A 20,432-nucleotide genomic window follows, 5' to 3' on the forward strand; every position below is an offset into this window, starting at 1 on the left:
ACGTGCTACCAGATTCCTCCTGATTTTTGGATACCACAGATAGAGGTCCGCAAACTTTTTCCATAAAGGGCCAGATCCCACCCCTCCCCTGCCTCCGCAGGCGTGGCTGGCAGGCCTGCAGGCCAAGGCCAGAGTGATAGGCCACCACTGCCCAGGATGCCCCGCCCTCACCTCTCAGCTTGACTGAGGCTCAGGCCTGGCGATCTGCTACTTGCCCGCTCATCCATTCTTAGCTTGCAGGCTGTACTAAATAGTCAGTAGGCCAGATTTGGCCCACGGGCCATAGTTTGCCAAAACCTGCTATAGACTAACATGGCTTTTATCCTACAAAGTCTACAATAGAAATCTAAAGTCACTATTCAAAATTGATGAGATCCAATACTTCCAATCAAAATAAAGGAAGACCCCAAAATGTGGCTGCAATTAACTTCTCTGAGTGTCAAAATTATGGCAAGTAAATTATATCAAAAATGTCACATTAAGTTTCAACCTAAAAGTAGGATAAGTACAAATTATGCATGGTCTTTTAAAAAGTAAGGACCTAATTCTTGCAGAAAATAACTGCAAAAGCCCAGATTTAAGTTGTCAAAATATACATGGTGGTACCTGTGGCTACACAGCTTTTTTGGGCATATATTTCATAATTCATGGAATTGTTCTTAGAATAAAATGCCCTTTAAAGTTGCACAATGCCCAGAAGTAAGTCTTCCACTAACAATTTGTTTTATAGAGTCTCTTACAACTTGTTTTTGTTTGACAGATAAACCAAACTGCTATTGGGTTTCCTCTGTGCAATAATGGTGCTGTTTTAACTCCATGAATTTAGAATACCGCTGTTTTGTTTGCAATAATAATAATAATAATAATAATAATAAAAAAATAATAATAATATTACTATTTTACATCCTTGGCTTTCTATCAAGGCATTAATAATTACTCCTCCAAAATACTGGGGATTAGCTATTTATTACCATTAATGCAAGAATAACTCCAGGCAATCTAGAGGCCCAACTCAAGAATAAAAATAATGAAAAAGCCTTAGGAACTTACTGCCTCTCTGCAGGGCATAAAATTGTTAAAAAGTATGTAGGTGGGAATGGCACAAAACTGGGAGAACAGAAGTAAGGGAAGATTACCATGTTGTTATGCTAGATCCCTGGTCAATAGCTAAACTTCAAAAATGTCACCTCTAGAAAGAGCAAACAATATTGGTTCTGTCCAGTAGCCCATGTATGTAGGTATGCTCTCTTTCCCTTCAATTGTTATACTTTCAAAGTTTATTTCACTACTTTCCCTTTGTTACAGAAAGAAGACGTTAACACTGTTCTTCCCAGGGTGAAGGAGATTCTTATCCAGATGCACAGAAGGAGCTAACAAAGAGCAATCAGATGAAGTTGTTCATTTACTCACGGTTCAAGTTAATGAATCCTTAGTTTTCAGATTAGTATGAGCAGCTCAGTATGAAGAAAGCAGGAATGGTTGGGATTGAATCCTGAGGGTTAAATCAGAAACCCAGAAAGACCAGACTGAGCCCTAAACATGCCATTTTACTCTTCCTAAGACTACAGAAATATGTCCTGTCACAAAACAGCAATTCAATAAAGAATTGATTCCTCACCCTTTAGTTACAGAAACTTTGCTCTTAGGATTTTGCCCTCAAGTGATGCAGCAAGTTATACCAAATCAGCCCCATGCTTCATTTCCCTCTGTCGGGTGATAATAACTAAGAAAAATCTATTGCTTGTTCTGAAATTCCATCAGTAAGATAGGTGTAATGAAAGCAGCTAACAAAAGCAGAGACAGAGGTCAGAACAAATCACAAAGCCAAGAACAGCAAGAAGAAAGTGCTTCATTCAAAAGACACAATAAGGGCAATTTAGCATAAAATGCAATCAAGAGAATAAATCTGTTTACTGGATAAAATGGAAAATTAGTCTATGGCATTTTCAGCTACATTCCTGACCGAAAAAGCAGTGAATGGCCATTGAGAAACTGCCATTAGAAATAAATCCCTGGATAAGCTCACACAAATTCCTAAGCAAATGAAGAATGTATTTTCCCTACTTTCAAAAAACTTACCTAGAAAGATTGAGCAAAGGCATTATTTAAAAGCAAGAAACAGACAGATGGTGGTTAAGAAACACTCCTACATCACAGAGTGGGCCTGTACAACTTACGTTCTACAAAGTCAAAGCAGCCCCTTCTGGGACTGCAAAGGAAAAAAAAACTTGACTCATATATCTGCTTAGTCACAATGACAAGGTTCACTAATGAAAGTTGTTGTTTTTTTTTTTAAATGAACAGAGAAGTGACTAAATCACAACTGGTCAAGTTTACACAATTCACCAAGCCAAAACTAAAGAAATCACATTGTGGCTCACAGCAGGAATGAGCAATTGGCATCCCCCAGTACCTTGGGATTATGCCAACTTTTGGAATCCTGGTGCCCCCCTCCACACACACATACACAGAGATATTTTTTCCAAAGCCACATGGTGAGGTCATATGGAGAAGGGCCCTTTTCTCAAGTCAGGGGCCATAACTTGCTTCCTAACTGCTGGGATGCAGGAGGACTTATGTTATCTGATGATGATATCACTAGAAGGGGTGGGGGGACACTAAATCTTTGTGTCTTTTTGTAATTTTGGAAGCTTAGGAGCACAATGGTGGGAGTGGAAGAGAGACTCCTGAAGGCAAACTCTTCCCAAACCCTGAAATTTGGTGGCAAAAGGACATATCGTTGGTCCGCTTATGGACTGCAAATTGTGAAGCCCTATAGTAGGGGGAGACCATTAAGTTCTCGCAATAGAATCGTACCACTAAGCTGAATTGTCATCCTTGACAGAGTTTTAATATAAATCATGCTGACAAGGCTAACTTTTACTTGTTTCTAAAACAGCAGAAAGTTCGTGCAACCATGGAAACATGCCGCCATCTACAGATGCTTAGGAATTATTTTTTTACAGGACAGATAGAAAAAATGTGTTAATATGGAAAGTTATCCCCACAATTTCTGCATGAGAAGAAATGGGAGGGAAAAGGAGGGCAGAGAGAAGCAGAGGTGAACTCAATAAAACTGAGATGGTTGCCAGCGGAGCCAGCAAAGAGGTAAAAAAAATTGGCATCAGTATCAAAAGAGGTTTAGATTGGCCAACAAACTAGTTACAAGTTTGAAAGGTATTCACAGAATGTCCATATTAGGAAAACAGAAGCACCTTGAAGCATTCTGAACAAGTGAGGCAGATAATTGGGCAGGATAGAAAGACTGCCAGAACTTAATTCTGCACAACCCCAAAGTCGTTCATTTTCTTCCAGTGGAAGAAAAAAAATGGTTCCATGAAACTTGGATATAACATTGGTCAAATCGAGTTGTCCTCTCAGTCCCAGTTTCTTCATATGGAGAACACCATGCAGAGAGATTACAACAAAAATTCCTATCTAGGTTAAATGTCAAAATAGAGGATTTTAGTGCCTCAGATTTTCCATAAAACTGGATTATCTTGATTTCGACCAAAGAAAGAACAGTTGCTAGCTGTCAAGGCCAAGAGGCCAATATTTCCAGAACCCCTTTATTAAGCAATGTCATCTTGCTTGAGTAGTAGTTGTGCCTTCTCTGTTGGAGCACTAGCCCTATAGAACAGCGTCCTGCAAAAGAGGACCCTGACCCTCTTGGCCTTAAAGACCTGGCTTTCCTCCCAGGTGCTGGGCCAGGATGATAGATGGTTAGTGTGCCTAAGATTAATTTATTTTATTTTCTATTTGGTTTATAGGAGTCTTATTACTGTATATTGTTTTTTTTATTGTGGTTAGCTGCCCAGAGTTCGTATGTTAGATCGGTGGTCATATACATTTTTAAAATAAATAAATAAATAAATTTTGGTAGCATATTGTCATCAAACAATTCTAAAAGTCATGAGGGTGACTGCCAAGGCTATCAATGTCTCAATGACTTCAATAACCATTGATATATATGTCGGGTTTTTTTAATGCTAAGCCACCCAAAGTTGAAGGAAGGAAGGGAGCACCTGGTTGACTTGGCTGATCTCAGAAAAGCTAAGAAGAGACAGATCTGGTTACTACTTGGATAGGAGTCCACCAGCAAATCGTAGGCCAGGAAGTCTAAACCAATCCCAGAAAAAGGCAAAGGCAAACCTCTTCCACACTATTGCCAACATATCCATATGGTCATGTACTCAGGCAGGTCTTTACTATTACCCTGCTGGTGCATTACTGAAAAAAGCTGACACATGACAGTCATTAAAGTAAGACTGGATGTCTCAAGAATAACATTCCATAGCAGCTTCCCAAAGTGGACTCAAACCAGATCAGAGAACATGCAACTCCACTAAAGAAGGAATGTATGCCTGTACTTCCTCTTTACTGGTGCTGAGGTGATTAAGGTAGCCTCTATGTTGACAATGCAAGAAAGAGGCAAGCAGCAACAGGAGGAACTATACAGATTTGCCCCAATCATCTCCAGGATGGACCACTACCACTTTTGTTCCAAGAGAGTCATGCCAATAAAAAGAAAGCAAAGGGCAGGGGCTCCTGTTAAAACTATCCTGATGTGATTTTAAATCTCAAGTGTCTACTTCTGACTTGTAAGAACAGAAAAATAGGATTTTTTACTAGTGGCCCCTAGTTCAGCTATGACAGTCCAACCCCCAGATAACATCTTCAAGCTACTTCTAAGAATGACTCAACATTCACTATGGATATTTATTGCCTTCTGGTTTTGTTTTGTTTTTTTTTAATTTCTCCATCAGTTCAATTTTTAAAAAAGTATTCCCAAAATGCTATATCTCGGCCATCTTTAAAGGGACATTCCTATATAGACTGTTAGTGGCTATTGTTATCTGCTTGTTTATGATAAATGTCTTTATATCCTGCCCTTAAGGCAGTTATAAAAAACATTGGCAAGGAAAAGATTAACCAACTTGCAGTTCAAAGGTCTCAGAATTGCTGCTTAGGGTATCTGTTGCTGCTGTTGAAAATAGTCCCTTAAGTCAAGCAGGGACACAGTCTAGCAGTACTCAAGAAAATCAGAATTCAGCAATGGCTCACTATAACAAACACCCCAGAGGAGACAACAATCAAAATAATCTATTTTCTAAACTCTGCTCCTTCATTATATCTTGCATTTCCTATCTTCAAATCTTCCTATCCTTTTCTTCTGCAATTATTTTTGGCATCTTACTTGGTCCACATTTCCCCCATCAGAGAGGCAGTCTACAGTCTTCATTTTCTATCTGTTTCAATTCAGCTAAGTACTTAATTTAAAAGTTTCCCTCAATCTGTTACATTGATCCTCAATGTGCTGGACCACAGCTCCCATCATCTTAAGCCACCACAGCGATGCCCGATGTATTTATTTTTTATATTTATATTCCCCACCCCCACCCCGCTCCTGGAGCTCAAGACAACTTACCTGGGAATCCCTCTTCCCTTCATCCCCACGACAGCAGCCCTGTGAGCTGGGTTGGGTTGAGAGAGAATGCCTGTCCCAAAGCCACCCTGTGGAGTTCTATGGCTGAGGGGGGACCTGACCTTGAGTTTCCTGAGCTCTGTTCAAGATTCCAGGATTTCTTAAATTATGGAAGCTGAAACCCAGCATGGCAGAAAAGGCTGATTTAGAACATTCAATACATTTCATATCCATTAACTGTGGACTCTAATGTTTTATTGGAGAGTCAATATGGTATAGTGGTGAAGGTGTTGGACTGGCACAGGTTCAAGTCTCCTGCCAGCCACAGAAGCTTCCTGGGGGATTTTGGCCCAGATGCCCTCCCTCAGCCCAAGCTACCTCACAGGGCTGCTGCAGGGAAAAGCCAGAAAAGGGAGTGCTTACATTTCTCACTATCAGCTCCTGGAAGAAAGACAGCATATACATCTAATCAATCAATCAATCAATCAATCAATCCCATAATATGAATAGCAGGGGTGAGGCTAAGATGAAAAATTTGTCAAGGCAATGTTTCATGGCCAAGGCAAATTTTTAAAACTAGAGACTGATCTGTAACAGAAATAAAGTATTTAAGCCATGTCACTACAAGAATCTTACAAGGTATTTTAAAAAATAATAAATACTGATACAGATTTATTTCAAAATGCTGAAATACAGTGACACATTCCTTAATGCTAATCGAAGTCCTTTTCCAGATTTGAAAACCCAAAGTATGAATTAATAATATTTTTAATATCAAAATTTAGTATTGCATATAAACTGCTATTGGCATCTCACTAGTTGAATTTTTCATCTGCATTAATTATATATTTCATTCAATAAATTATCTTACCTCAAAATACTAGCATGGATATAAGAGTTTATGTACAAAAAAAAACAACCCCATCTGCTTCCTATCAGTTTCTGCCAGCTGTTGAGCTCTTTCTATGGCAACAGAACAATGGTGAAGAAGGAATTTATGTACTAAATATTGTATAACTGTATCCAATCAGAACTAAGTGTTTTATATTACACAATTATTTAAAAATACCAAGACACACCACATGGTCACATGGTGTTGCTACATGCCTCTGACAAAGCTATTCATAATATAATAAACATTCATAATTATTAAAGTAGCTGTTAAATAAGATTTATATGAACAAGTTATGTCATGTGCCCTGAAAATAAAGTTACATATTAGAGGAAATTCAGGAAGAATTATGCCAACTCCTTAAAAACAATGACATCCATTTCTGAAGAATGAGAGTCATTCCAGCAAATGCTCTGTGTCTCTGCTTTTGTTGCTAATTTCAGAGAGATCCACTGTTTCAAATTAACAGCTGGAAGAACTGTTGTCACAAGAACAGCAAGACAACAATTAAGGTCCCGTAAGACAGAATCTATGCCACTGCAGAGAATCCTAACAATGTCTTACGATGCTGTCAAAAGCAGCTGTGTGCAACTGAATACAAGCAGCTTCATTTGCCATTTGTTTCTACCCTCATCAATTAGAACAGAAGTTCCTGCTGAACTGATCCAATCCTTGCTATAATTTCCAACTGGGCTAAATTCTTTTTTCTGACTGCTGTTACAGGGCAGGCCAAAACAGCAGGCTTACAAGTGTGTAAATGCTTTTCGACATATTTCAGTGCCAGGGATGGCTCTGCATGGGCCAGGCAAATTATATTGGATGATATCAAAGAAGTTATGTGGACAATAGCATGGGTCTATAAAGTGGGAATCCTAGATTTAAAAGCCTTTGGTGAGCATTTTAGTCCGGATAGTTTGGACTGGTACTTTGTGGAATAAACCACAGATGGATCTCTTCCACAACCCAGCAAGTCAAAATTAAATGACTCAGCTGTGGGAAGCCAAACTAAGTATTATACAATTGCTGCATATTGCAGGGATCAAGAGCCCGTGTATGTTGATCCGACTTGTTTCAGGAGAAATAGCACAGAAATACTATCTCAGAAATTAAGTAAGAGGGAAACATCACTGTGAAAATGTGTTGGAAACGCAGGTGAGAAGTTTGGGGAAAATTTTAGGGTGGGGAGAAAATTACATATAAACATACACACACACAAAGACCAGTGTGCATGAAAGTTTAAAAGAGTGCTGGAGGAAAAGAACTTTTTTTTTCTTTTATATACCTCTACATTCTCAAAATCTCCCCCAAGGAGTCCTCAAAACTTCTATAGCAAGTTTTGAGAAAGTGTGGATGAAAGTCTGACTGGGCAAAAATAATGCATGAGAGCAGTAAATTAAATTTAGGTTTAGTAACCTACATTTTATATACTTTAATCCCCCCCAAAAAACATTTCTCTACAGAGAGGGAGGGAGGGAGGGAGGGAGGGAGGGAGGGAGGGAGGGGAAAGGAATTATGCTGACCAGAAAACTTCTGTTACTCTTTTTACAATAAAAAAAGTATGGCATATATGTGAAATGTTATTCTCTTATAATAGTCTTTACTTTTAGGTATATTTCAATTTTTTTTAAACAAACAAATGAACAAGCAAATTCAAATTTGGACCTTTATCTGCAAAAATATCCAGAACAACAGTGCCACCTAGGTTTCATTTATGCTTTTAAAAAACTATCCAACCCAGAAAATAAGGAAACACAATCATGAGAATAGAAAAACACTTACATGTGACTCTCTAATGAAAGGAGCCCAATAAACACTAAAAATTCAGAGCAAATCCTCACTGTCACATCTGTTCATACCCAAACTCACTCCCAGAATGACATGTGAGTGAGCAAGTATCTCATTCTTCTGGCAACTTTTGCAATATTCAGTATATATTACACACCAATTAACAGGACATTTCCAATTATTTTGGATTTAGACGTTTTTATGGGCTCTGTAATTTAAATTCTAAACGTACAGTACTTAGATTTCAATCAGATGTAAGAATGCAGTCCAAAGAAAAAGGACCACAAGACATACCATGATCTTAAGACATAATTTTTAAAAAGAAAAATATGTAGTCTTCCGTCTCTTTACCTTTGCTTCAATGCTATATTATCAATGCATTTAGTACTGTGTGCAGTCAAGTGTCCAAAACCAGTTTCTTTGGAAAAACACACCGTTTTTCAGTCTCTCCATAGAAGTACCTCAAGACATCTTTAATTCACTACGGATTTCATATTGCCTCTTGAGAGTGCAATTATACAGGGTCTACACCATAATTAATGCAAATTACAAACTATGCAGATTTAACTGCTGATTTCAAAGGAATGGCATTGTGATCAAGGATTTTTATTCTGCCACACACATACAAAGCACTGCTGCTACAGAGTTTGCTTTTATCCCACATCCTCACAAGACGAGTTTCTGCCCACCCACCACAACTGGGAGGCTCTGTATACATGACTTGCATCTGTCCTCAGAAAAGTTTCACTAGACAGTTTGAGCACTGGCCTGGGAAACAACTTAGACTAAGTATGGGCAGCACACAGCAAGGCAGTTCTATTAAAAGTAAATAGATTCTGTTTTCTACTCCCTTACTTATTCATTTATTTTACTGCATCAGTAGTCTGTCTTTCCTCTAAAAGTCTCCGGCTGTTATATTAGTTCCTCTTCACCATCAAGTTTATCCTCACAACAACTGAAATTGGAGGGTAGTCTCCCCAGCACTACTCCAAGTCTAAAGTATGATATCATTCCAGCTTTCTCCCTTACAAATACTGATTGTAATACTCATGTAAATGTTTGAAGAACTGCTTACCATCACCTTAAAAACAGAAAGGGGTAGATTGTGCTCTGAGCAGTTTTGCTCTTGTCTTTAGAAGGGTAGTTTAGCCCTCACTTTTCCAGCTGCTCTGACAATCATATCTCCATGTTATCACCAAAGAACACTTATTGGGCCTTTCCCAATTCCACCCATCCTTGAGTCAGCAAAAAAGCTATCCTGGCATGAACTTTGCTGTCTTCATTGCTGATCCCCATCTTCTCTTTGTTCTGACTCACTACCAAATAGCGTCCTCATTCTGCATGTGCAGCACGTGACAGGCAAAGCGATTGGTTGATTCCTCTAGCTTTGCTGCAAGCACTGGCCAATCGTAGCACTGCTGCAGGAACAGTGCAGGACTAGCTGCACAACTCTATGCATCATCTTTAGGTTCTTGCCTATATGCTTACAGTCTGGATAAAGGTTTTTTTTGGGGGGGGGAGGGAGACACAAAGGAAGCTGAGTCAAAAGCAGTACTTTTAATAAGGATTTCTCATCCCTTCCTTTCCTTTATACAAGCAACAAATGCCAACTTCATTTCTCTATGCTCTGTTCTGGATGCAATGGGGTGGGTTGACCTCATCATTCCACCCTTTCACCATCTCAGCCTTGTGCTACAGGGAAAGAGCCAGCAGGCTACTGTATCTACAGACTGACCACCATAATACTGCAAAATTCTGAAAGACCACTGACATTATGCTATGCCCAGCACTTTAGAGAGACAACAACAGAATTGCAGCAGTCAAGGATAACCAGTGACTGGAGAGGAGGAGGCATACCTTTATCAGTGTGATAGAAATAATAAGTCCCACTCTGATCCACCCAGGACCGATCAACTAGCTTTGCTTCCAGCATGTGAGGTAGCAAAACATTATAGATTTTACACATCTTATAGTTTTCATGGATTATTTTCAGCCCAAGGTGGGGAACACTAGTTTAACAGTGCTCTACCAGCACAGCTCATGGACTGTGAGCAAGTTGAAGGAAGTGACACGGGAACATGGCAGGTAAAATATGTCACCAGAGCATGTTCATGTGTGGTTGGGCACAAGTGGGGAAAGTCCTGTTCACAGGGTGGTAAGATTTACAAAGTTGGGGGTGGGGGGAGTTGTAGCATACATGCAGGCCATGGGCCAAAAAACACACCACCTCCAGTAAGAAATCAACACTCACCATCCCTTCCCAGCTTAACCTATCAAATACTAAAACCAATTTGTAGACAACTGAACTGGTACAGTGTTCTCAGTTTTGTTTTGTATTATCTTTTGTGGATTTCATTTAATTAATAAACTTTACTAATCTTAATCTCAATTTCATGGTTCAAATTTTACATGTAATTTTGGCTTAGTACATGCCAGGACAAGAGGGGCAAGAACGAATCTGGCTCCCCTGTTTCTTTATGCTCCCATAAACTATGCCACAAGGATCTAAATTTTTAAATTTGTACACTATGCTTTCAGTTGCTATGTTTTCAAATATAAACCTTTTCCAGACATTAATATCTGCTCCCATATTTTTCATTTTTTTTAATGTGAAGCTTCATACAATTAATATAATCAACTTTGATACCTGGAATGAATAAAACCAGTCAAATCTAAAATCAAAGTTGGTCATTGTAACTTTGTAGGTGCACAAACATTAACATGTTAACAATTTTGGTGCATGTGCTGTTATATCTAAAAGTATTCCAATGAAAATAATTTTCATATAAACTTTGAATTTGTTTGAATAATAAAGTTTGGTTTAAGTTGGAAACACAAGATTGGTACAGAGATCACTTTATAAATTCTCAAACATGTAAAATCCCATCTTCTCCAAGTACCTACTGACCCCAAGTGAAGAGGAGCAGGATGTTCCTCCTATAAAATAAGATGGGAAAATTTGTCTTCATTACTGTATTCTTTGAAACTTTTAACATGGTCCATTCTTTCTATGAAGGAAAAAATAGTGTTTTCCCAAATAGATGCAAATTTACTTCCTCTTGAACGCAAATCACAGTATGTCAGTTTGGATGTAATGGGAAACCAAATGTTGAAAACATTGTTTTATAATCCTGACTTGGAAGCAAATGCAAATTACTATTTGCCATTTGAGACACAATGGCAAACTACTTTATTTTACGTAATCAGGAAGAAATTAAGATTTCCTGGCTGGGTTCACACATTATGCTATGGGTTGTTGAATAAACCACAATTTCAAGTTCACATTAAGAGCTAAATCCTAGCTTATGTTAGAATTTCAATCCAAGATAAACATGAATGAAAAAAGTATTTGGATTCACAAAGATGTTTCTGGAAATGCTATTCAGTTGATTTGGAAGACTAATGTAATATTATAATAAGAGGATTCAGCATTACTAGCAGTCCTTTTTATTTTTTTCAAATAACTTTATTAGATTTAAAGATTAGAACAATAAAAACTAACAAAAACTAATATTAAAGATAAAGAATGAGAAAGAATGAAAAAGAAAAGAACAAAGTCAAAAGTGCAAAAAGAAAAAAAGAAAGAAAAAGTACAAAAAAGAATGACTTCCGACTTTCCTCACAACAAATGAGTATCAATTTACACTAAACTCTTACTCTCAGTTTACAATTTAACTTTCATTTTTTTCTATTGTCCACTATTATTTCTAGTCCATACATCAAATCCATACATCATAATTTCATTTTTTTCTGTTTCACATAAAAGTCCAAAAGAGGCTTCCAATTAGCATTAAAATTAATGTCTTTTCTCTAATCAAAGCTGTCAGTTTCGCCATCTCAGCCAACTCCATCAACTTCACCATCCGTTCTTCCATTGTAGGTAATGACAAGTCTTTCCACCTTTGTGGATATAAAAGCCTTGCTGCTGTTATCATACAGAGAAACAAAGTTCCATGAGGTTTTTCCAGCTGTTTGTCCATCAATCCCCCCCCAAAAAGTCTCTGGTTTCGATTGTATATTAATCTTTAAAATCTTCTGAATTAAAATATGTATTTGATTCCAAATTTTTTTAGCTTTTTTACGAGTCCACCAAACATGATAGAAAGTCCCCTCTTGTTGTTCATATTTCCAATATAAATTCAAAGTACCTTTATACATTTCAGATAATTTTTCTGGTTACAAGTACCCACAATGCATCATTTTATAAAAATTCTCTTTAAGATTGTAACACAGTGTAAATTTCAGTCCTTTCATCCACATGTTCTCCCATTGTTCCACTGGTATATTATACCCAAAATGTTTAGCCCATTTTTTCATACATTCTTTGACTTGTTCATCTTCTGTTTCTAATTTCAATAAAAGTTTATACATCTTAGCAATAACATGTTCATCATTAGTACATAGTTCTACTCCAAATTCAGTCTTACCATGTTCAAAACCAAAAGTCTTTTTATCTACTTTAAACCTTTCTTGTAATTGTACATATAACTATTGACATATATAACTTTCTGATGTCAAATCCTCTCTTGTTTTTATTTTGAAGTCTCCTTGAGAAAACTCCAATACATCACCATAAGTTAACTATTTGTGCTTAGTTATCATTTCTCTTCTATAAAAAGCTTCTTGTGGTGACAACCATAAAGGAATCTTCGGGGACAACCTAGCTTTATATCTGTTCCATATTCTCACTATGGCACATCTAATAAACTGATTTTTAAAATCTACATTAACCTTAACTTTATCATACCATAAACAGCCGTGTCACCCAAATCTCAAATCATGCCTTTCTAGTTCTAATAACCTCCTGTTTCTCAGAGTCATCCAACCTTTCATCCAAACTAAACAACAAGCTTGCAAAATACAATTTCAAATCTGGTAGACCTAAGCCTCCTCTTTCTTTAGCATCTTGTAACACTTGATTTAATTTGTGGTTTTTTATCTTGCTACACAATTTTAGATGTATCTTTCTGTCATTGTTTAAATGGAGCATCAGTTGCCACAACAGGTATTGTTTGAAACAAGAATAACATTCTAGGCAAAAATTCGTCTTAATCACAGAAATTCTTCCCAACAATGACAACTGTAATTTTTCACATCTTAACATATCTTTTTTAATTTCATTCCATGTCCTAATGTAATTATTTTGGAACAACATAAAATTCATATTTGTCAGATTAACACCCAAATATTTAACCTTTTTTCAAACTTAAAACCCGTTTTGTTCATCAATTCTTCTTGGTCTTGTATATTCGTGTTTTGTTAACATTTTTGTCTTTTGTTTATTAATCTTAAAGCCAGCTAAAGCACCAAATTCTTTTAATTTTCTCATTAAAACTTTGACCCCCTTCAAGGGGTCTTCCGGCACCAACATCAAATCATTTGCGAAGGCTCTCAACTTACAAGTTTAATTTTTACACCCATCTTCCTTATATCTCTATTCAGGACTTCAAGAACTAAAATAAACAAAAGAGGAGATAGTGGGTAGCCCTGTCTTGTTCCCTTTTGTATCTCACGTGGTTTTGTTAAATCTTCACCAACAATGATTTGTGCTTTCTGTGAGGAATAAATTAATTTTACTCCTTTTATAAAATTATCTCCATAATGTCCTCCAAAACTTTAAATGAAAAAGGCCAATTTAAATTGTCAAAAGCTTTCTCTGCATCTAGAAAAATTAATGCAGCGTGTTTTTCATTATGCTGTTCCAAGTATTCTATGATGTCCAAGCACTGTTCTGACATTATCTTTTAATTGTCTTTTGGGGTAAAAATCCACACTGGTCTTCATGAATAAATTCTTATAGTCTATCTTGTATCTTGTAGTCTATCTGCTAAGATCATTGTAAATAACTTATAATAACTATTCAGTAGTGATACTGGTCTACAATTTTTAGTTAAATTCAGATCTTGTCCCTCTTTAGGTAGTAATGCTATGTTAGCCTCTTTCCAAGACTCTGGCATCCTACCTTCCATTAAAACCGAGTTCACTGTAGTTTGGAGCAGTTGAAGAATTTCATCCTCAAAACATTTATAATAAGTACCTGGTAGTCCATCTGGTCCTGGTGCTTTCCCAGGTTTAATCTTTTTTATAACTTCCATTATTGTTATAGGTCTATTCATGATCTGTCTTTGATTCTCTGTAAGCCTTGGCAAATTCTGCTTTTTTAAGCAGTGAATTGTTTTTTCCAAGGAAATATCCTGTCCTTTATACAAGTTAGAATAGTACTGATGGAAGGTTTTTTGTATAGTCACATTATCCGTTAGTACAGTATCTCCCTCTTGAAGTTTCAGAATCGTCTTTTCTTTCTCTTTTCTTAATTTATATGCCATTTCCCTGGTTTATTTGCAAATTCAACATTCTTTTACCTAGCATAATTCATCTTAATTTCCAATTCTCTCACTATTAGCATGGATAACTGTTGCTGTAAAGGTTTAATTTGATATGAGATACTTAGCTTTTTTGGTGTTTCCTTCAACTCTTCCTCTTTTCTTTTTATCTCCTCCAAAATAGTTTGCATTTTCTCGAGTCCTCTTTTGAGTTCAATGTTATGCTGTACAAAATACCCTCTAATAAAGGCTTTGCTTATATGCCAAACTGTTCTTAGGATATTACCTTTATTTAAATTATTCTCAAAACATTCTGTTAGTTTCTTTTTACAGTCTTTCACTATCAACTCTTTTTGTAGTAGCATTTCATTTAATCTCCATCTAAAGGAAGTAGATTTTCTTTTAAGAATCAAAACTCACTGGGTTGTGGTCAGAGAAAGTCTTTGGTAAAATCTCAGTTTTAAAAGTCTTAGTAGCCAAAGTCTTTGAAATCCAAATCATGTCTATTGCTGAAAACAATCTAGGTCTTTCTGAAAAGTAAGTATATTCTTTAGAATTGCCATCTTTCTGTCTCCATATATCCACTAAGGATAAATTATCCATCAAATAAAAAAAGTCTTTGGTAATTTACCTTGAGTATTTTTAATTTTCTTCTCTGATGTTTTATCAAGTTGTGGGGAGACTACTCCATTCCAATCTCCCATCAAGCCCCAATTTTCATAAGAAAGATCAGTTTTTCCATAAGACATTTGTAGAAATTTCCTTTATCTTCATTTGGAGCATAAAGTCCCAGAACTAAAGTTTTAACTCCCTGTAGTTCCACTCCAACAAATTTGCCATGATCATCAGTCAATAACAATCTTGGTTTTAATTGTGGATTAATATATAAAACAACTCCATTGATTTTTTGGGGGGTCCTGCCAAAATAAATTCTTCTCCCAACTTCTTAAAAGTCAAATATTTTATGTCCTTTTTTCTAACATGAGTCTCTTGTAAGCAAATCATACCTTGTTTTAATATTTTTAGATAATGAAACAGTTTTTTTCTCTACTGAGGAGCATTTGTAATCTGTGGTTAAGCCAGTAATTTAGAAAAGTCTATGCCTGTAGCACCCAGATCAGAGTCCTCTTTTTCAAACTCCTTTGGCATCTGATGAGGTTCTAGGGCTGCCTTCTCTACCACCTCCATTTGAATCTCCTCCAAGTCTCCTTTAAATTTTTCCAGAAATTCTATAGCCTTATGAACAGAATTCAATTGAAATCTTTTCTGTTGAAAAGTAAAAATTACTCCCTCCAGTTTATCCCAATGAAATAGGATGTTCTTCAACTTCAATAGTCAAAAAAACCCTAATCCTTTCTCTTACATAAAATTCTAATAGGAATTTCTTTTAGGATAATTATATCTACATTATCAATCTTCAATCTTGTATTAAAATGCCACTGCAAAACTTGATCTCTGGTCCTTTTCCTCACAAAATGTACTAACACATCCTTTTGAACATATTTTATTGCAGCAGAAGGTGAATTTACCCAATACACTTACCAATTTCTCCTTCAGTTTTTTCCTCATCCCAGTTTAAAAAATCTGTCAATGCCTGAACAACCCTTCTTCTAATACCTTCACCTGGATTCTCTGGAATAGCTCTAAATCTCACACACAATTCTTTCTCTCTTAGTTCCAACGGAGCCACATTATCCAATCCTTTTTCTAATTCTATATCCCTAGCTTCTGATTTATTCTCCAGAATTTCCATTCTGTCATTAACCTGTTTTATTTCTCCAGACATCTGTTTTACAGAGTTATCCATCTTATCCAATCTTTCTTCCATCTTTTTTTCAAGGGTCATAAATCGGGCTTCAAGAGACTGAGCCAGTTTAGACCCTAATTCATCAAACATTGATTGAAGGAGACTTAAAGAAATCATTTTGTTGTCTAACGGCTGCTCTGAGAAGCCTCTTCTAGCCTCCATTCTCACTTTTCGTGTTGCCATTATTCAGCAAAGGAAGTGTTAAATAAAAGAGAAAGCAAGCAGGGAGTTCACTCTCTCTAGTGCCTTTCAAGTTGTTATTGTAGGTACATGCCACGAGGAAGTACATAATCAGCTCAAATTACTGTCGTCTTTTGTTTTGTAAATCCAACCAATTATCAAACATACCAGAAAAGAGCAGAAAACATTCCCATGGAAGAACCAAATCCAGTTAATATAGCTGGAATTTTAACAACCCAGATTCGTAGAAAATTAAACTTTTAAAAATAAATCTTCCCTTTCTCCATTATTAACTTTTAAAAAAAACCTTCCTTATCATCTGGCTTTTTGTGAATTATTCAAATTACTATAAGTCTCTAATGCTTCTTTTAAAATTATAGTCTCAGAAAGAATGAAAAAACACCAAGAGAAATACTTATCTGTTGCAAAGGAAAGTCCCTCTTAGGCTGAAAAATAATTATAATCCAAAGGTGATTTAGAAATGAGGATCAGCAGGTTCTAGTGTCTGTATTTAGGCTACACCACAGCTGCGAATGAAGTTGGAATCCCTTGCCTCCCAGCCACTCAACTCATAAGCCACTCGCAAAAACTTCCGTCTTTGTGATTAGTTTACGAGGAACGGCCGATCAAATAGGTCAATTTCACACTTCCTCCTTGATCCAGAGAAAGTAGGGTGCCCAGCGATTGCTGCCAAGCACTGATCAAACTGTGGCACCATCTCCGCTTTCCTCAAAAGATGACTAAACCACCATATTCCTCACCGGAAGTCCCACAAACAGTCCTTTTTATTAACAGATGCTAGATAGAAAGCCAATATGAATAGCAGGACAGTGTTTTTTGTCTGATTCCGCACTGTCATGGGAGATTTTCTGATGAAGGATTTTCCTCAAGATACAGGTAGTCCTTTTAAGGAGGCTTTAGACACGGCCTAACTGTTCAAAGTTATGGCAGCACTGAATAAATGGTAGTTACATCCAGTCCCCAAAGCTACAGCCATTGCAGCGCCCTCTCGGTCACATGATCAAAATAGCTGATAATTTTTTACTGAACTGTCATCAAAAAAGATACAACACACTTTTTTCATGCACAGAATAGTTGGAGACAAGCACATCTGTGCAGATCCTAAATCAGGGATTTCTCAGTGAATCCAGTGAAGTGGAAAAACAGATCAATGGGGCCATGTAGATTCCCAGGGACAACTTACTACAAAGCAGATTCAGAAGAAAAAATGGAACAGAACTCCATTCACTACCACCGCAGTCCTCAGCCAAAACCATTCAAACTGATCCTCAGTGATCTACAACCTTTCCTTTCAGAAGACTTGTATTCTTTCAGGCAAACTATAATACAATAAGGAAGACATAGGAAATAAACCTAATGGTCTGTCCTTGTAGTAAATCTTGATAAATCATTCAAGGACCTTAAAAGGTCAAATACTGCATCAGGGAAACACCTGCCTATCCTCCAATTTCATACAGGCCATCATCTGTTTGCAATGTACAATACTTTTTGTGGGGAATCAGTCCCTATATAGAAAGATAAATGGATATAAATCTGAAATGGTAATACCCAAAGCATTTCTATTCCTCATGATGTATTCTCTCCTCAAAGTGGCATACTTGAAAAAAGAAATAAAACAGATTTAAACAGGAAAAAGATGAGATGAAATTCTTTTTAAAAATTAACACAATTTCTCTTAAATTAAATTGAGATGGGGACTTCTTAGTACACTAGATTGCAACAAAATAATCCAGTGGAGAATGCCTATATCACATGCAACAGCTTTTTACCCTGCACCTCACCTTTAATCCGTAATTTCCTACCCGTTGCAAAAGCCACTGTTTATTTAAGCACATTCCTTTTTCAAGACAAAAAACTTGTGCAACAATGGATTTTCTGCCCTCTGGGGTGGTATGGATTCTCTGCAGTTTTACAACCACTATCTAGCAATTTTATCTCCTGGCCCTTATAACCATTCCCTTTATTCTCCACTTCTTTCTCCCATACTTCAACTGCATGTACAGTACTTTCTATCATTTTAATTATTTAGATGTAGCTTAGTCACAGGTATTACAACTTCACTGAGCTTCTGCTTTACTCAGTAACAGCAAATATTTTTAAAACCTGAGAACATTTTTCCTCCCTCAAGACTTCTGCATAGCCTTCATTCATATGCAGCAGTAGCAATCCTTCATTGCAAGGTAACATTGTGTCAGATCCTTGTTTGCTAACACAGCATTTGGTAGTGTCAGTGTGCCTTGCAAACTTCCTTTATGCTAACCAGGCTTTTTTTCATCCTTTTTTATGTTTTAAATTTAAAATAATAATAAATGGGAGGAGTGTTTCCAGTTACGCCTCTAGTAAATGCATGTTTTATGACTGGGGATGTCCACCACATTAGCCATTATGTGAAAATGCACACAGCAAGCTTTCAAAATCCCACATGTGCTCTCTCACAGAAAATAACCTGAGGATCCTATTGCATTCTTCTTTTTTTAAAAAAAAAATACTAATTTAGGTGTGGCCTTATGATTTTCTTATTAAACCATGTGGTGGTTAATATGTGCAATAATAAATTCCAGAAAAATAATATAAATAATATACCTAAGATACCAGAGGCAGAAGATGCAAGGATTGTTTTATAAGAAAAAATCTGGAATCTACAGCTAAACCATTAAGAGTGCCATGTATCAGATCTAAAACAGGCAAGGCCATCCATTTTTTCTTTTTCTACCTTTTTTCTCTCTTTCAACCTGTACACAGGGGATGGAAAAATAACTTCTGTTAGAGGAGTGAAATGAATATTTGCAAAGCTTTATCTCCACTTCACTAACATTTGCACCACTTAATTTTTTAAATAGTTTTTCCTGCCTTTTCCTTCTTCATCTCTTCCTTTCTTGCTCACTGGCATCTCATTACTGATACTGCATTTCAGATTCAAATGCTATATGACTCTTACATACCTTTTTCTATAATAAAGCTGCTACTTTATAAAATCTTGTTCTGGAGAAAACTGCTATTTTTAGATGTGTATACAGGCAAGATTTGTACATTATACTATGTCATGTGCTCTTTAATTATAGTTTATTAAATAAACCACAACTATCTCAGTTCGTACAAAGCCAAAACTACATATGTGTGTGCATGCACACAAACCTGCACACACTTATACAATGGTTTGGTGTATGGCTTACTTCTCAGAGAGGAAAAAATTAAGAGTCCCTAGTTCAGATGATATACTAAGCAAACCACAAACAGCACATTTTTTATCTGCACCTGTTAGTGGGATGGTCCAATAGAAGTGATCGTAGTAGCATGCAACAGCATGCTGCTTGTTACCTGCCAAACCAGAATCTGGGAGAATTCTGCCTTGCTATGTTATTCAATGCAGCCATATCGTCAAGCTACATTCCTACCCTTTGGTACTTGCTCAATGGCCAAATAGCCAATGAGGTCTCACTTCTTTCTCTCTATTTGAAAATACAGGCTACTGCCCTCAGCACAAAGGGAACACTTATTTGGACACCTGGACTGCTGAATACAGACTTGTATGCATGACTTGTTTACCACTTTGTGCCTTAGGTAAATAATAGGTAATAAGAGCTTGTACTTGGATTATTTTTCCTGCAAATCCCATTCATGCGACCTCATTGTTTAAAACTTTGTTTTCATGTGCACAGTCCTTTTCATCTACAAGCAAAGAGTCCAAAGACTATAAATACACAGATTCATTTATATGCTCACATTTTGTTTTTTCCCATACACTTCCTTGCTTCTCCTAAGACACTCAGAAGATTTTCTTTCTTCTATGTTGGTTAAGCAGGAGAAATACAAAACTCTTAGCCAACCTGGGAGCATGGAAATGGGAGGGGAGGTTAATCTCAAAGCACTGCCACTCACTGTCCCAGTGTACCTCAGCAGCACACCAAAGACGAGTATTTCTCCAGCACCTGGCCATCAGACAGGCAGTTGGAGAAAGTTTGGTGGAGCCCAGGGGGACACAGGGAGAATGAACATGGG

General features: G+C 36.8%; 1 protein-coding gene across 4 annotated transcripts in view; it reads right to left on the bottom strand.

Annotated features, from left to right (window-relative positions):
* Positions 1–20,432, bottom strand: part of SLC23A2 (solute carrier family 23 member 2) — a 90,069-nt gene that overhangs the window by 46,057 nt on the left and 23,580 nt on the right. Inside the window, exon 1 of one of the 4 annotated variants that reach the window (XM_007427099.4) lies at positions 2,080–2,099. The exons of 2 other annotated variants lie outside the window; for them this stretch is intronic. The gene's annotated coding sequence lies outside the window, so the exon portion shown is untranslated. Of the gene's footprint in view, positions 1–1,410; positions 1,497–2,079; positions 2,100–20,432 lie in introns of those variants that run through there. One more of the 4 variants, XM_025165973.2, reaches the window with a different exon arrangement.

Source organism: Python bivittatus, unplaced genomic scaffold (genome assembly GCF_059951505.1).
Source record: "Python bivittatus isolate LINGU-HERP-01145 unplaced genomic scaffold, Pbiv_v1 ctg000680_np1212, whole genome shotgun sequence".
Taxonomy (NCBI): domain Eukaryota; kingdom Metazoa; phylum Chordata; class Lepidosauria; order Squamata; family Pythonidae; genus Python; species Python bivittatus.